The sequence below is a fragment of the Diabrotica virgifera genome, chromosome 7, assembly GCF_917563875.1.
Source record: "Diabrotica virgifera virgifera chromosome 7, PGI_DIABVI_V3a".
NCBI lineage: Eukaryota > Metazoa > Arthropoda > Insecta > Coleoptera > Chrysomelidae > Diabrotica > Diabrotica virgifera.
The window spans coordinates 90,651,697-90,666,693 of NC_065449.1; the positions used below are offsets into that span (position 1 = coordinate 90,651,697).

The 14,997-nt window shown below is 35.6% G+C and overlaps 1 protein-coding gene across 9 annotated transcripts in view; it reads right to left on the reverse strand.

Annotated features, from left to right (window-relative positions):
- LOC114329508 (protein yellow) overlaps positions 1–14,997 on the reverse strand; it is a 371,690-nt gene that overhangs the window by 137,935 nt on the left and 218,758 nt on the right. The window lies entirely within an intron of this gene.

Sequence of the window (14,997 nt, forward strand, 5' to 3'; positions counted from 1 at the left end):
AAATACCACAATTAGTAAGTCAATAGTCGAGTTAGTACATATTTTATATTTTAGTATTACTTATATACCCATGTATTATTGATATTATTTATAATTTAAACAAAATTATAGTAAAGTCAGAATTTGGTATTAATTTTGAGAGTAAATTAAATGTAAGACCAAATACTTACGATGTCGGGATAGTATCACGAGGTTTTTCCTGGTTTTCCCTCGTGATTTACTATGAGATCTCTAACGCGAGAATTTTAATGTCACCGTTGCATGTGGTTGTCTTTTTAAAGACAGATCACATGCTATGATTTTTTGTGACGGATATTCTTGAGTTGGGGTTGATTTCATGTAATCGAATGAACTATCTTTCAGTAAAGTCGTCCCAGGAACGCAACTCATAAATATTGGCAATATCATTTTAAAGTCTTCTACTTTAAAATGTATCATATGTATCTGAATTGCCGATATAAATGAGTCAAATTAAATAAATTATTAGAAGAATTTTTTTACTAAGCAACAACATTTTTGTTTATATTAATAGTATTTTGTATTTTGACAACGGCACCCGATTTGGGCGTCGAAACGTTAATAAAAATCATTTTTTAATAATATTGTGGCTTATTTCCCATTCTAAATAGTTAAAATTATGATCTTTGTTTTTGTTGATCTTAAAAAGGACAATTTTTGAAGTTTATCTATTAAATTTTTGCTGAAAGTTTCGTTAAAATTTGTTGTTAATGTGGTTTTAATTAAGTTATTATGCAAGTAAATCACCTTAATCGTGAAACACAGCTGTGTGATATTGTGTGATATTTGTATGATACAGGATGGTATGAACATACGGACTGTAGGACTGTTATGGCAGCGTTATCAACAAACTGGTGATATAAGGGAAAGACACACGGGTTCAACAAGAGCAACACAACCGGTATATGACATGCTGGCTCGCCTTCAGGCATTAAGGAACCCAAATGTTACTGCTAGCCAGCTAAGAAGTGGGCTTCAAAACATTCATCGCATTAATGTATCTACTCAAACTGTCAGAAATAGGTTGCATGAGGGTAATCTTTACGCTAGACGTCCCATTGGAGTTTCAGTATTATCACGTGGGAATCGCACAAGATTAGAGTGGGCCGAAGAACATCAAATTTGGTAAGCAAGAAAACTGGAAAACATTCTTTTCACCGATGAATCCAGTTTTGGTTTACGTACAGGTTCACGAAGTTCGAGGGTATGGCGAACACCTGGCAAAATACATCTCGCTTGCAAACCGTTCAAGTAGTTGACAGATATCAAAGAGGAACTTTGATGGTTTAGGCTGAAGTTTTAATAAATTTTCGAACTGATCGCGTTCTTATTGAAACATTTTTAGTAACAAATGAATATCTAGATCATATTCTTGAACCCATTGTTCATCTATAAGCTGCAAAATTCGAAGAAACTTTTGTTCTGATGCACGACAATGCACGTCCGCATATTGCAAGAATCATGAGATATGTTTTAGAGCAGAACAATATTCACGTATTGCCCTGCTCAATCCCCTGACTTAAATCCTATCGAGTATGTATGTAAGTGTAGGTGCAACAATAAGGATTAATAAGGATTAAGTTGGATTTATAGTTTGATGTAGCGTAGACCTAGACGCAACGGAGACGTAAGAAACGGACTGGAAACGTAAGAAAATATTATGTCAATTTATAAATCGACCTAGTGGAATTTTTGCGCATAAGTAGAAACAGGAAACAGTGTTTTAATTCAACAACATAGCCTATAAATTATACGAACCGTAAACAAACTTTGTGTTTATTTATTTATACTATGTTTTATTGTAATATTTATCCGTTTTGTGTGTTACATGGATTAGGAAATACACGAAGGTATGCTCCTTAGTACCGTGGTATTTCCAACTATTTTGTTTCATTTCCTGGTCTTTAAAATGTTTATTGGATTTATTATAAACCTATGGTATATACGTAAATAGCCCCGAATTAGGCTAATAAACAACTCATACTTATCTGAAATATTGAAATTACTCTATGATATATTTTTGTTTTAATAACTTAAGTTAATAACTTAACATCTATTGTTAACAAAATTCGATAACGTTAACGTTAACAAAATTCGTTAACAAATAATTAACAGAATTAGAATATGTTAACCACTTTACAAAATGGACGAGGGCGGGTCCACTTTGGGTGACAGAACAAAATTCTTCCTTTTGATTGCCCAGACGCAAGAAACGCACTGTAATAGATGACAGTTGGCGAACTCTTCCGTTCCGTTAGGTTTCTCTTATGTTCCGTCATGCGTTTACGTTCATTTATAAACAAAAGTACACAAAATTCGGTGTTGAACTTTTCCAGTGCTTCTACGTTGCATCTACGTCTACGCTACGTCAAACTATAAATCCAGCTTTATTGTTCTAGACAAGGGAAGAGCTGCTAAACTATATGCACGAGCAATGGCAGCAAACTGAGCAAGACGATATTGACAATTTGATAAGAAGTATTCTAGAGCAATGTCGAGCTGTCATTAATAACAGAAGTGGTCATACGCTCTACTAACAAGAGCCTACGACTTTATTTTTAAATTTGAGATGAGAATTTTTGTTTACTTAATTATTTTTTTTTCAATTTTTTAAACCCTCTGTATACAGTAACCCGTTATTGTGTTATTCACAATTTATCATTAGGGGAGAAGAGGGAGACTTGATCATATGGGAGACTTGATCACTCCTTAATATTTCAGTAAATAAGTAGCCTAAAATTATAAAACCGGCAACAAAGCGTAGCTCTTAGTATGTCTGAAGATCCTATTTAATTTAGTTTGTATTAGAATACACAACGAAGAGCACGTGTTTATTACAAGTTTTTTGTCTCTACCGATAAGTGTTTTCAGAATTATTTTAAGTTGACTTTCTTTAATATTCGTTAAGGTGAGTTTTTCGTATAATTTTTATTTAACACCATAATCATTCAGTTTACGTTTTGCACAGTTTGCAATGAGTTCTAGTTTGTCGTCATATTTTTATAGACAAAAATATTAAAATGGCGTCTTGGGGGAGACTTGATTACATCTTATCTGGGAGATATGATCCCGGGATCAAGTCTCCCAGAAACTCCTTATAGATGAGTGTTTTTTATTTTATAGATATGCCACGTCAATACAAAAGGAGGGAAGGAGCAAAGAAAAGAACACCAGTCGACAGCCAGAAGTTAAAAGAAGCTGTTTTAGACGTTATTAATAACGGAACGTCTCTCAAGGGAACGGCAAGTCGTTATCAAATAAATGTTATGACATTAAAAAGATACGTTCGCCGGCAACGATCCGAAAATGTTGAAATAACCTATTATCCTGATTACAAGAAGGCTCAAATATTTACAAATTTCGAGGAAAATATGTTTAAAGATTATTTAGATGTTGCCAGCAAATTACACCATGGCCTTACAACCAAACAAGCAAAAGAACTAGCGTACGAGTTTGCCGTAAGAAATAATAAAAAAATACCTGCTTCGTGGAATAAACATAAGCAAGCCAGTTACGACTGGTTATACGGATTTCTAAAGAGGATGAAGACCTTATCACTACGATCTCCGGAAGCAACCAGTCTTACTAGAGCAACTAGCTTCAACAGAAACAATGTATCAAAATTTTTCATAAATTTAAAGACAGTTCTTGAAAGCAATGGAATTGGACCAGAAGCAATTTGGAGCATAGACGAAACTGGCCTTTCAACTGTCCATAAGCCAAAGAAGATCATTGCATGCAAAGGTGCAAAACAGGTTGGTAAAATTACGTCAGGGGAACGTGGACCAACAGTAACTCTTTGTGGTGCAATCAACGCAATTGGAAATCATATACCGCCTTTTTTGGTTTTTCCTCGAAAACTTTGGCAAGATCGCATGATTGATCATAGCCCACCAGGGACCACCGGCGTAGTTTATGAAAGTGGATGGATGACCGCTTCTAATTTCATCAAATTTTTGGAACATTTTCAAAAACATGCAAAGGCGACTACCGACAATAAATCTTTAATCATAATGGACAATCACGATAGCCACGTTAGTCTGAAAGCCATAACGTATGCCAAAGCACACGGAATAGTTTTTCTTACCATACCACCACATACGTCGCATAAGCTCCAGGCGTTAGACAGGAGTGTATTTGGCCCTCTCAAGAGTTTTTATAATACTGCCTGTGATGATTGGATGGTGGCGCACCCAGGAAGGACAATTACAATATATGAAGTCGGAGGATGCTTAGCTAAGGCTTTCCCCCTAGCTTTTACTCTACGTAGTATTGAGAGTGGATTCAGAGTTACGGGTATATGGCCTTTCAATTCCAATATTTTTACCAATGAAGATTTTATGTCGGCGTATGTTACTGATCGCGAAGATCCGGAAAACAAATCCACTTCATCCCAGTTTGATGTTGCACAACCAGCCATAGATAACAATAATCAACCCTCCACTTCTACTGGCACTTTCACCACCCCTGAAATTATTAGACCACATTCCTCAAGTGGATCCATTTCACATAATCAACAACTACGACGAACACTAATTGAGGACAAAAATCAGCCTTCTACTTCTACTGGTACTTTCACCACACCTCAAATAATTAGATCCCATTCTGTAAATGGAGATACTTCACAAAATGAACAGCTACAACAAACATCAAAAGAGCACAATAACCAGCCTTTCACTTCTGCCACTTTTACTAGCCCAGAAATGATTAGACCCCACCCTAAAGCCGGGCCCAGGATTTCAGCAAAGGGTAGAAAGCGAGCAACTACAAAAATTCTCACAGCAACACCAGAAAAACTTGCGCTTGAAGCTGAAGTTAAGGCTAAAGAAGAGAAAAAATTAGAAAAAGAGCAAAGGGCCAAAATAAGAGCACTAAAAAGAATAACTAAACAAAAACTTAAGGATCTGAGGGAATCTTCAAGTTCGGGGAGCAGTGACATTATACTACCATCGTCAGAGTCTGAATATGATCCTAATGATGAAATGCAAGTAGAGACAGATAGTGAATGTGAATCGGAAGCAGAAGATGACGAGTTTGAATTGAGTGTGCAAGATTGGGTAATTGTCAGCTTTGTCTCCGAAAAAAACTTAGTCCATCGTTACGTAGGACAGATAGTGGGAAAAAAGAACGAGGATTTTAAAATCAAATTTGCCCAAAAAAGGGATGAAAAACCTTTAAGTGGCCAGAAAAAGAAGACATGGGTGAAGTCGCACGTGACGAAATTTTAAAAAAGTTACCACGCCCGACTTTTAGGAGCTACAGTAAGCGCATAGGATGTTTTGTCTTTCCCAAATCACTAAGGATGTTCAATATTCGAGAATAATTTTTTTTCTTTTATAATTTTTCAGTATAATTTTCTGTCATAAAGTGTTATATATTTTTAATAACATTATTTGTTATAAGTCATGACTGAGTAAAGTTAGTTTTCAGCATCCAATTTTTGGTTTTATTTTAATATCGTAAATCTGGAAAGGTATAATCAAGTCTCCCATACACAAGGATCAAGTCTCCCGGAGTACGGGGAGACATGATTAGTTTCTCCATATTACGAGATTCTACAAAAACTCGTTATTTATTAGCAGTATATTTTTCGGGTGTACAATACCCAAAACTGTGATAAATTTGTAATGTTCCACTAAATTATCAAGGTTCTAGATTGGTTGTAAAAATAGCTATCTGAAGTCTCCCTCTTCTCCCCTAAGCATCGACAAGATTTGTTGAATTTTAATATTTTCCAAATAAATTGTCAAATTACCATTTAATTATTTTTTGATTACTTTGTTCCCTAGACCATTTTGATCTGCAAAAGTTTTTAATTACAAATACATATTAATAAATAATTGTTACTTTACCATTTGTGTATTTTCATTTTATTACCTATTCAATTATTTATACAACTCGACTTAGGGCCGGTTTGAGTATATCTTGGATACATAAAAATTACTATGTTAATTAATAATAGGTTTGTTCTAGCATCAGTTTCAAACGGTTTGAAACCATCAGCGAATAGTGGACCAGCGCGAGTAGAGGGGATAGCACTGGTGACGGTACCCCGTCAAAATAGCCCCGTCAAAAAAGCTCCGACAAAATAGCCCCGACATAATATCCCGCACACAAAATAGCTCCGACAAAATAGCCTGCAGACAAAATCGCCGCGGAATAATAGCCCGCCGACAAAATAGCCCCGACAAAATAGCCCCGACAAAATAGCCCCGAAAAAAAAGCTCCCTTCAGAATTCATCATGAAATAATTCCTTAAAAATACATTTTTTTGGAAATGGTAATTATCCTCTATTCAGATGTTTATCTTAACCACATTAAATAAAAATTGTCTTTTCAGAGAACTCGAGTCCTGTCTTTCCTGCCTCTTGGAAGTTTGAACAATAAAAATAAACAAAAATTAATGTTAATTTATGATATAAATTTTTTTTTCTGTTTTCGGGCAACAGTAAAATGTATTTTAAATTAAATAAATTAAATACATTCTTTCTTTTTGTCAAATAATTTAAATTAAAAAAAAGTTTTTGGACACCTTGTATAAATAATTATGTAATTGTTTATAAGAGGCTGTTTTAGCCGGGGCTATTTTAGCCGGGGCTGTTTTGACCGGGGCTATTTTGTGTGCGGGCTATTTTGTCGGGGCTATTTTGTGTGCGGGCTATTTTGTCGAGGCTATTTTGTGTTGAGGCTATTTTGACGGGGCTTTTTTGACGGGGCTGTTTTGACTGGGCTATTTTGACGGGTCACGCTGGTGACTGTATTATATTCTCTCACTGACCAACTGTTTGCTGACGGTTTCTGACTAGTTTGACTGTTTGCTAGAACAAACCTATTATTTACTCTATTGTTTTTGAGAGGTACGTAACAGTTGAAAAATGTTTTTTTTTGCTTAAAATGCTGATAAAATGTTATCCAGTGGTGTACTACTTACAGAAGCATATATTTCTGTTAAAAACAGCAAAAACATTTTAGAAGGTTGTTTAAATGAATTATTTGATTTTATAAATGAAGAAAAGAAATTCATCCATGTGGTAAATACCAACAAACGAATTTTAAATTATCCTTTAGATTTCTTTAATAGAATTAGTGAAATTAGAAAAATTCCTACAACATTTCCCAGTGTATATTATATTCTCTCAGGAAACGTTTCAGAAGTTTTACGTGCTTTAAATAAATTAAAAATATTATGCCATCTTATAGTTATTTATGATATAAGTGTTAAAAGTACAATTTTAAGGCACGCATGTGAAAGTCTGCAGAATTAGCGAAGCGAATTCTGCAATTTAACACGTATATTATACAATATTTTTTCTACAAACGTTATAAATTTATAAAATACAATATTTTTGTTAATTGCTGAAACCATGAAACCTATGACCCGTAAAAGGTAGAACTGGTTATCTACACTCGAGGGGAATGTCTAAAAATTCTTAGCGAAAATATTATACCGTTACATAAACTTGTTTTTTCTACAAACGTGTTGAAAATACAATAATACAGTTTCAATTAAATTTTAAAAAACCTTTTAAACCACCTTTTTCAAATTGCGCAAGTTTTACTATTAATATTAATTTTAATAAATGAACTATAAATATCTTGAGGTTTGATTCATTTGAATTTGACAATTCACTTTTAACTGCAGTGCCCTAAAGCACTAGTGCCTTAAAGTAGCATTTTCAACGCTGCTATGGAGTGTTAAAAATTGCATTTTTAACACGGTTGTAGAAAAAATACTCTATATTAATTGTTCAAAACAAAGATGAAAGCATAATTAAGAGCCTTGAACATTATTTTATTTCTAAAATTTTATTTATAACACTAGACACCAAAAAAGGTTACTATGAAATCAATACGATGGCATACGGATTAATATACATATGCCCAACACAAAGAGAAATAGAGCCAGCTATAAACAAGTCAAGAAAAAAACGTAACAATAAGTACTATTATCTCAACGTATTCTATAACACTAATGAATCTTATGTTATTAGTACAACTCAAGGAATTCATATCGAATTGTTAAAAATATAGTCGCAGACAATATTATAAACGTGAGGTTAAATTTTATAAAGTCAAAACAACGTACAAATATTCTTGAGGTAACTCCAGAATTCATACGACTTGTATGCTGCTTTGTTTTGTTCAAGACCTGAAAACATTGAATCTGATTACTTTGATGAAACTATAAGAATCACAGAAGATAAGTCTTTATAACACCGAATATATTGATTACAAATAAATGGACAATATTTTATGGAGAGTTCACAAATTCTGTTTGGGCATATTTTATTATTTTACTTCTAACTTTGTCCGTGAGAATTTCTTTAGTAGACTATTTAGTTCCAGAGAACAAGAATAGGTACTAACATTCTCTGTTTTCCTTTGTATGTGCTCTTTGAAGGAACTTTTATTTTGTATTCTAAAAAGAGGTCGGTAAAAATCATCTTCATTAACTATCTTATGGCGCGTCCGCATTGGTAAATTTTTCGTGCGTTTTGAACTAATGGTTCGTCGCAAGAATTTGCGTCGTAAATTTTTACCAGTGAGGACGCGGTGCTCTACCAGCGAAAATTTATTTATCGTTCGTTGTGCGTACCTGCTCAGGTTGTGTGGAGTAAACCACAGCGTTGGTTTTCGGTTTAAATAATTAGACGGGTAGGAAATATTTTTATGGATTTATCCAGGGAAGATGTTTTACTATTAATCCAGGAGTATAGTAAGCATCGTAATCTATGGGATCCAAAGAATAAATTTCATTATAACAAAAATAAAACAGCTGATTCTTATGGCGCGTCCGCATTGGTAAATTTTTCGTGCGTACCAGCTGTTCGTCGCAAATATTTGCGTGCTCGAAGTAAATTGTGCTAGTGTGGACGTGTTCGTCGCATAAAACGAACGCAAATATTTTCGACGCACACAATGCACACGATCCAACGTTTGTCAGTATTCGAGCGAAATCAAATGATTTGCGTCGCATTCGTTTTCCAGTGTGGACGCCGTTCTTGGTACAGTGTGCGTTTTTGTTTGTTTGTTTGTTTGTTTACAACATCGATTGAGTTAATCGTGTGGGCTTATTATAGACGAGGGCATTTAGCACAAAATAAATAGTTTTTTAAATACAGCACCTAGAGACTTGCAGTTTTTTGCATTATGTTTAGGATGACGTCAGGAAAAATGTCTACTATTCAAAAATGGGTGGAAATCCATAATTGCACTGTAATGTGCATAAAATGCATCCAAAATTGCATAAATATAAAAATAAAAGTCAAAATCAGTATACTAAGGAACAAATTTTATTATTTTGGGAGTTTTTGGGGTCACTGAATACGATTACGCCATCAGAACAGACCTCTGGATCACCTGGTGCCCAAGGTCATTGCAAGGGACGTCATCTTCTGGGCTTTCGAGTGCATTCGGTATTAAATTGATGCAAACGGATTACTTACGGATTTTTGGGGTCTCTAAACACGAATATTCCATCAGAATTGAAGTCCGGAGTACCTGGTGCCCAGGGTCACTATTAGGACACGTCATCTTCTGGGGTTTTGAGGGTTTTCGGCATTTAATTGATGCCAATGGATTACTGGAGGGTTTTTGAGGTCTCTAAACACGAATCTGCCATCAGACACGACCCCCTCTGCACCTGGAGCCCAAGGTAACTGCAATGGACGTCCTCTTCTGGAGTTTTCGGGGATTTCGGTACTAAATTGATAAAAATAAATTACTCGGGGTTTTTGAGGTCGATAAACACGAATATACCATCAGAACAGACCACGAGATCACCTGATGTCCAAGGTCACTGCAAGGGACGGCACCTTCTGGAGTTTCGAGGGCATTCAGTATTAAATTGATGCAAACGGATTACTTACGGGTTTTTGAGGTCGCTAAACACAAATATGCCATCAGAATTGAATTCCGGAGTACCTGGTGCCCAGGACCGCTACTAAGGCACGTTATCTTCTGGAGTTTTGAGCGTCTTCGGCATTAAATTGATGCAAATGGATTACTCAAGGGCTTGAAGTCGCTAAACATGAATAAGCAATCAGAACCGAGCTCCAGAGCACCTGGTGCCTAAGATCACAGCAATGGGCGTCTTTTTCTGGAGTTACGAACGTATTCGGCATTTAAATAATACAAATGGATTACTGGACGGTTTTTGAGGTCGATAAATATGAATTTGTCATCAGAACCGACCTCTGGTGCACCCTGTGCCAAGGGTCACTACAAGGGGCGTCATCTGCTGGAATTTCGAGTGTCTTAATACTACATTGATGCAAATGGATTACTCATAGATTTTTGGGGTTGCTGAATACGAATACTCCATCACAAGAGACACCGGTGTACCAGGTGCCAATGGCACGCCTTATCTGGAATTTATAGAGTTTTTGGTACTAAATTGATGCAAACGGATTACTCTTATGTTTTTGGAGTTGCTGAATACGAATATGACTTAGATGAAAGACTTTGGAGTATCTAGTGACCACGAGGGATCACACTATAAAAATAAAATATAGTAAATCGATTTTGAAATAAATGAAGGAAATATGCTGTAAGATATAAATTGAGTTTATATTTATAAATAATTAAAAAATTGTATAGCACAACGTAGTTATTTTAACAAACGGACTAAGTAAAATAGCAAAAAAAATGTTACCAATTTGAATGTTTTCTTTGAACAGCAACTAAGAAAACCTCCGAATACTCGGTGTGTACCAATTTAGTGTCAGAATGCCTCAAAATTTTAAAACAGGATGTGCATAGCAGCCACTCTGGCCACTAGGAACGCAAGGGGTTGGTTCTCATTTCATATTCGTGTTCAGCAAACCCAAAAACCTATAAGCAATTTGTTTGCATCAAAATTCTCGAAATTCTATAAGATAATATGCTTTAGCCACCAGGTTCTCTGGTGTCTGTTCTGATGGTGTATTCGTATTCAGCAACCCCAAAAACCCATGAGTAATTCGTTTGTATTAATTTAGTATCGTATACCCTCGAAACTCCAAATGATGACGTGCCTTTGTAGCGATCCGGGGCACCAGGTAATCCGGAGGTCATTTCTGATGGCATATTCGTATTTAGCGACCCCAAAAACCCGTAAGTAATCCGTTTGCATCAATTTAATATAGAAAACACTCGAAACTCCAGAAGATGACGTCGCTTGCAGTGTCCTTGTGCACCAGGTTATCCGGTGGTCTATTCTAATGGCATATTCGTGTCTAGCGACGTCAAAAACCCGTAAGTAATGCCTTTGCATCAATTTGATACCAGAAGCCCTCGAAACTCCAGAAGATGACGTCTCTTGAAGTGACCTTGGGCACCAGGTGATCCAGAGGTCTGTTATGATGACATATTCGTGTTTAACCTCCTTAAAAACCCCCCGAATCCAGTAACATAAATTTAGTGCCGAAATCCCTCGAAACTCCAAATGATGACGTGTCTTAGTAGCAACCCTGGGCACCAAGTACTCCGGAGGTCAAATCTGATGGCATATTCGTATTTAGCGACCCCTAAGACCCGTGAGTAATCCGTTTGCGTCGATTTAATCTTGAAAACCATCGAAACTCCTGAAGATGACGTATCTTGCCGTGACCTTGGGCACCAGGTGATCCGGGGGTCAGTTCTGATGGCGTAATCGTATTCAGTGACCCCAAAAACCCCAAATAATAAATTTTGTTCCTTAGTTTACTGATTTTGACTTTATTTTTATATTTATGTAATAATTATTGGATTCATTTTATGCACTTTACAATGCAGGTATGCATTTCCACCCATTTCTGAATGGTAGACTTTTTTCCTGACGTCATCCTGAACATAATGCAAAAAACTATAAGTCTCTAGGTGCTGTATTTAAAAATCTATTTATTCGGGTGTTTTTAGTGCTAAATGCCCTGGGCTATTAATCATGAGTAACGATTTAATAATGAAAAGAAAAAGTGTGCAGTGTTTATGTGCGGCTTCTTATAGAGTTTCGATCAGAAAAAAGGAAAATAAAAAGATACGGCGATACCGGATCAAATATTTACATCAACAAAGAACTTTGAAATATAGTTCCCCGATAGTAAATAGGTAGATGTGTTGTCGGTTGATGAAAGCACCGGTTATTTCAAGAACTTGCTAAGAATGTCTCCGCAAAACTTTAAAATTTTGTTAAATAAAATTGGACGTAACATTCAAAAATAGGACACAAACTTAAGAAAAGCTATCTCTGCTAAGGAAAGGTTGGTTACCACTTCCACGCTTCCTGGTAACCGGTGATTCCTATCCCAGTCTACAATATCTGTTCAAGGTATCCAAACAGAAAATATCAGAAATAATTCCAGAAGTAGCTATGCAGTGCCTTAAGATGTATCCTCAGAATTCTTCGATTCTCTAGGTCTGTCCTTGTCACTAAGAAAAGCATTGCTTTTGAATGCATACCATTCTGATATGTACACTGCCTTAGCCCAATAAAAATAAAGAATCAAAATCCACAAGGAAAGAAAATTTTTCCTGTAGTTGGCTGTATACCATCAATCACAATCAATCACAAAAATTGCAGCAGTTGCCGTAAAGTCATTGAAATGTAAACAACTCAATTTTTTGTATCCCACATGTTGGGAAGTTAAATACCTTACCTTAGGGCATTATTCCTGTTGCCATTTGCCCATCACAAGGCATTTTATGTAAATATGCATCTATAAAGCATAAATTTTATATTTGAAGTGTTATTACCCCGATATTTCTTTGGTGGCTCAGACTGTCTTACACTGATGATGATTTTGTAATAAAATCGAAAACGTTTTGTTCTGATGTAGCCCTTTAGGGATTTTAATAAAATTTTATACCTTTTACAAATGATTTACTCCAATTTTAAATAAAGAATCATTAATAAGAATCCTCTTAAACTTAAGAAAATATATATGAAATATTTCATGAAAACCATGTTATATATTTTATTTTCTATACAAAAATTCTTTACATCTCCCTGTTCCAACTGTTTCCTTGCCTTTGGCTTTTTCCCCTCTATAAGAGCCTAATAAATTTAATATTTTTTTGTTTTCCTTTTACACCCTCAACATCAAAAACTCTTCAAATTTCTTCCTAAGAATCAGCTGTTTTATTTTTGTTATAATGAAATTTATTCTTTGGATCCCATAGATTAGGGTGGATATCCCTGGATTAATAGTAAAACATCTTCCCTGGATAAATCCATAATAATATTATATTTCCTATCCGTCTACTTATTTAAACCGAAAACCAATTCTATGATTTACTCCACACAACCTGGGCAGGTACGCACAACGGACGATAAATAAATTTTCGCTGGTAGACCACGGCGTCCTCACTGGTAAAAATTTGCTACTCAAATTCTTGCGACGAAAATTCTTGCGACGAACCATTAGTTCAAAACGCACGAAAAATTTACCAATGCGGACGCGCCATTAGGAAGAAATTGGAAGAGTTTTTGATGTTGAGGGTGTACAAGGAAAACAAAAAAATATTAAATTTATTAGGCTCTTACAGAAGGGACAAAGCCAAAGGCAAGAAAACAGTTGGATGTAAAGAATTTTTGTATAGAAAATAAAATATATACCATGGTCTTCATGAAATATTTCATATATTTTCTTAAGTTTAAGAGGATTCTTAATAATGATTCTTTGTTTGTATTGGGCTAAGGAAGTGTACAAATCAGAATGGTATGCATTCAAAAGCTTTGCTTTTCCTAGTAACAAGGACATACCTAGAGAATCGAAGACTTCTGGGATACGTCTTAAAGCACTGCATAGGTACTTCTGAAATTATTTCTAATATTTTCTGTTTGGATACCTTGAACAGATATTGTAGACTGGAATACGAATCACCGGTTACCAGGAAGCGTAAAGTGATAACCAACCTTTCCTTGGCAGATATAGCTTTTCTTAAGTTTGTATCCTATTTTTGAATATTACGCCCAATTTTATTTAACAAAATTACAAAGTTGTGCGGAGACATTTTTAGCAAGTTCTTGAAATGACCGGTGTTTTCATCAACCGACAATATACATATCTACCTATTTAGTATCTGAGAACTGTCTTCCAAAGTTCTTTGTTGATGTAAATATTTGATCCGGTATCGCCGTATCTTTTTATTTTCCTTTTTTCTGATCGAACCTCTAAGCCGCACATAATGATAAACACTGCACACTTTCTTTTCATTATTAAATCGTTACTCATGATTAATAGACCTGGGCATTTAGCACTAAAAACACCCGAATAAATAGATTTTGAAATACAGCACCTAGAGACTTGCAGTTTTTTGCATTATGTTCAGAATGACGTCAGGAAAATGTCTACCATTCAAAAATGGGTGGAAATTCATAATTGCACCGTAAAGTGCATAAAATGCATCCAAAATTGCATAACTATAAAAATAAATTCAAAATCAGTATACTAAGGAACAAAATTTACTATTTGGGGGGTTTTGGGGTCACTGAATACGATTACGCCATCAGAACTGACCCCCGGATCACCTGGTGCCCAAGGTCACTGCAAGAGACGTCACCTTCTGGAGTTTCGAGGGCTTTCGGAATTAATTGATGCAAACGGATTACTTACGGATTTTTGGGGTCTCTAAACACGAATATGCTATCAGAATTGACCACACCTGGTGCACAGGGTCGCTACATCTGGAGTTTCGAGAGATTTCGGCACTAAATTTGATGTAATTGGACTACTCTGGGGGTTTTTCAGGTGGTTAAACATGAAGATTACATTAGGACAGACCTTAGGGTCACGTGATGCACAAGGCCACTGTAAAGGACGTCATCTCCTGGAGTTTCGAGGATTTTCAGTATCAAATTAATGCAACCGGATCACTTACGGGTTTTTGAGATCGTTAATCACGAATATCTCATCAGAATTTAATTCCGGAGCACTTGTTGCCCAGGATCGCTACTAAGGCACGTCATCTTCTGGAGTTTCGAGGGATTTCGGCATAAAATGGATGCAAATGTATTACTCG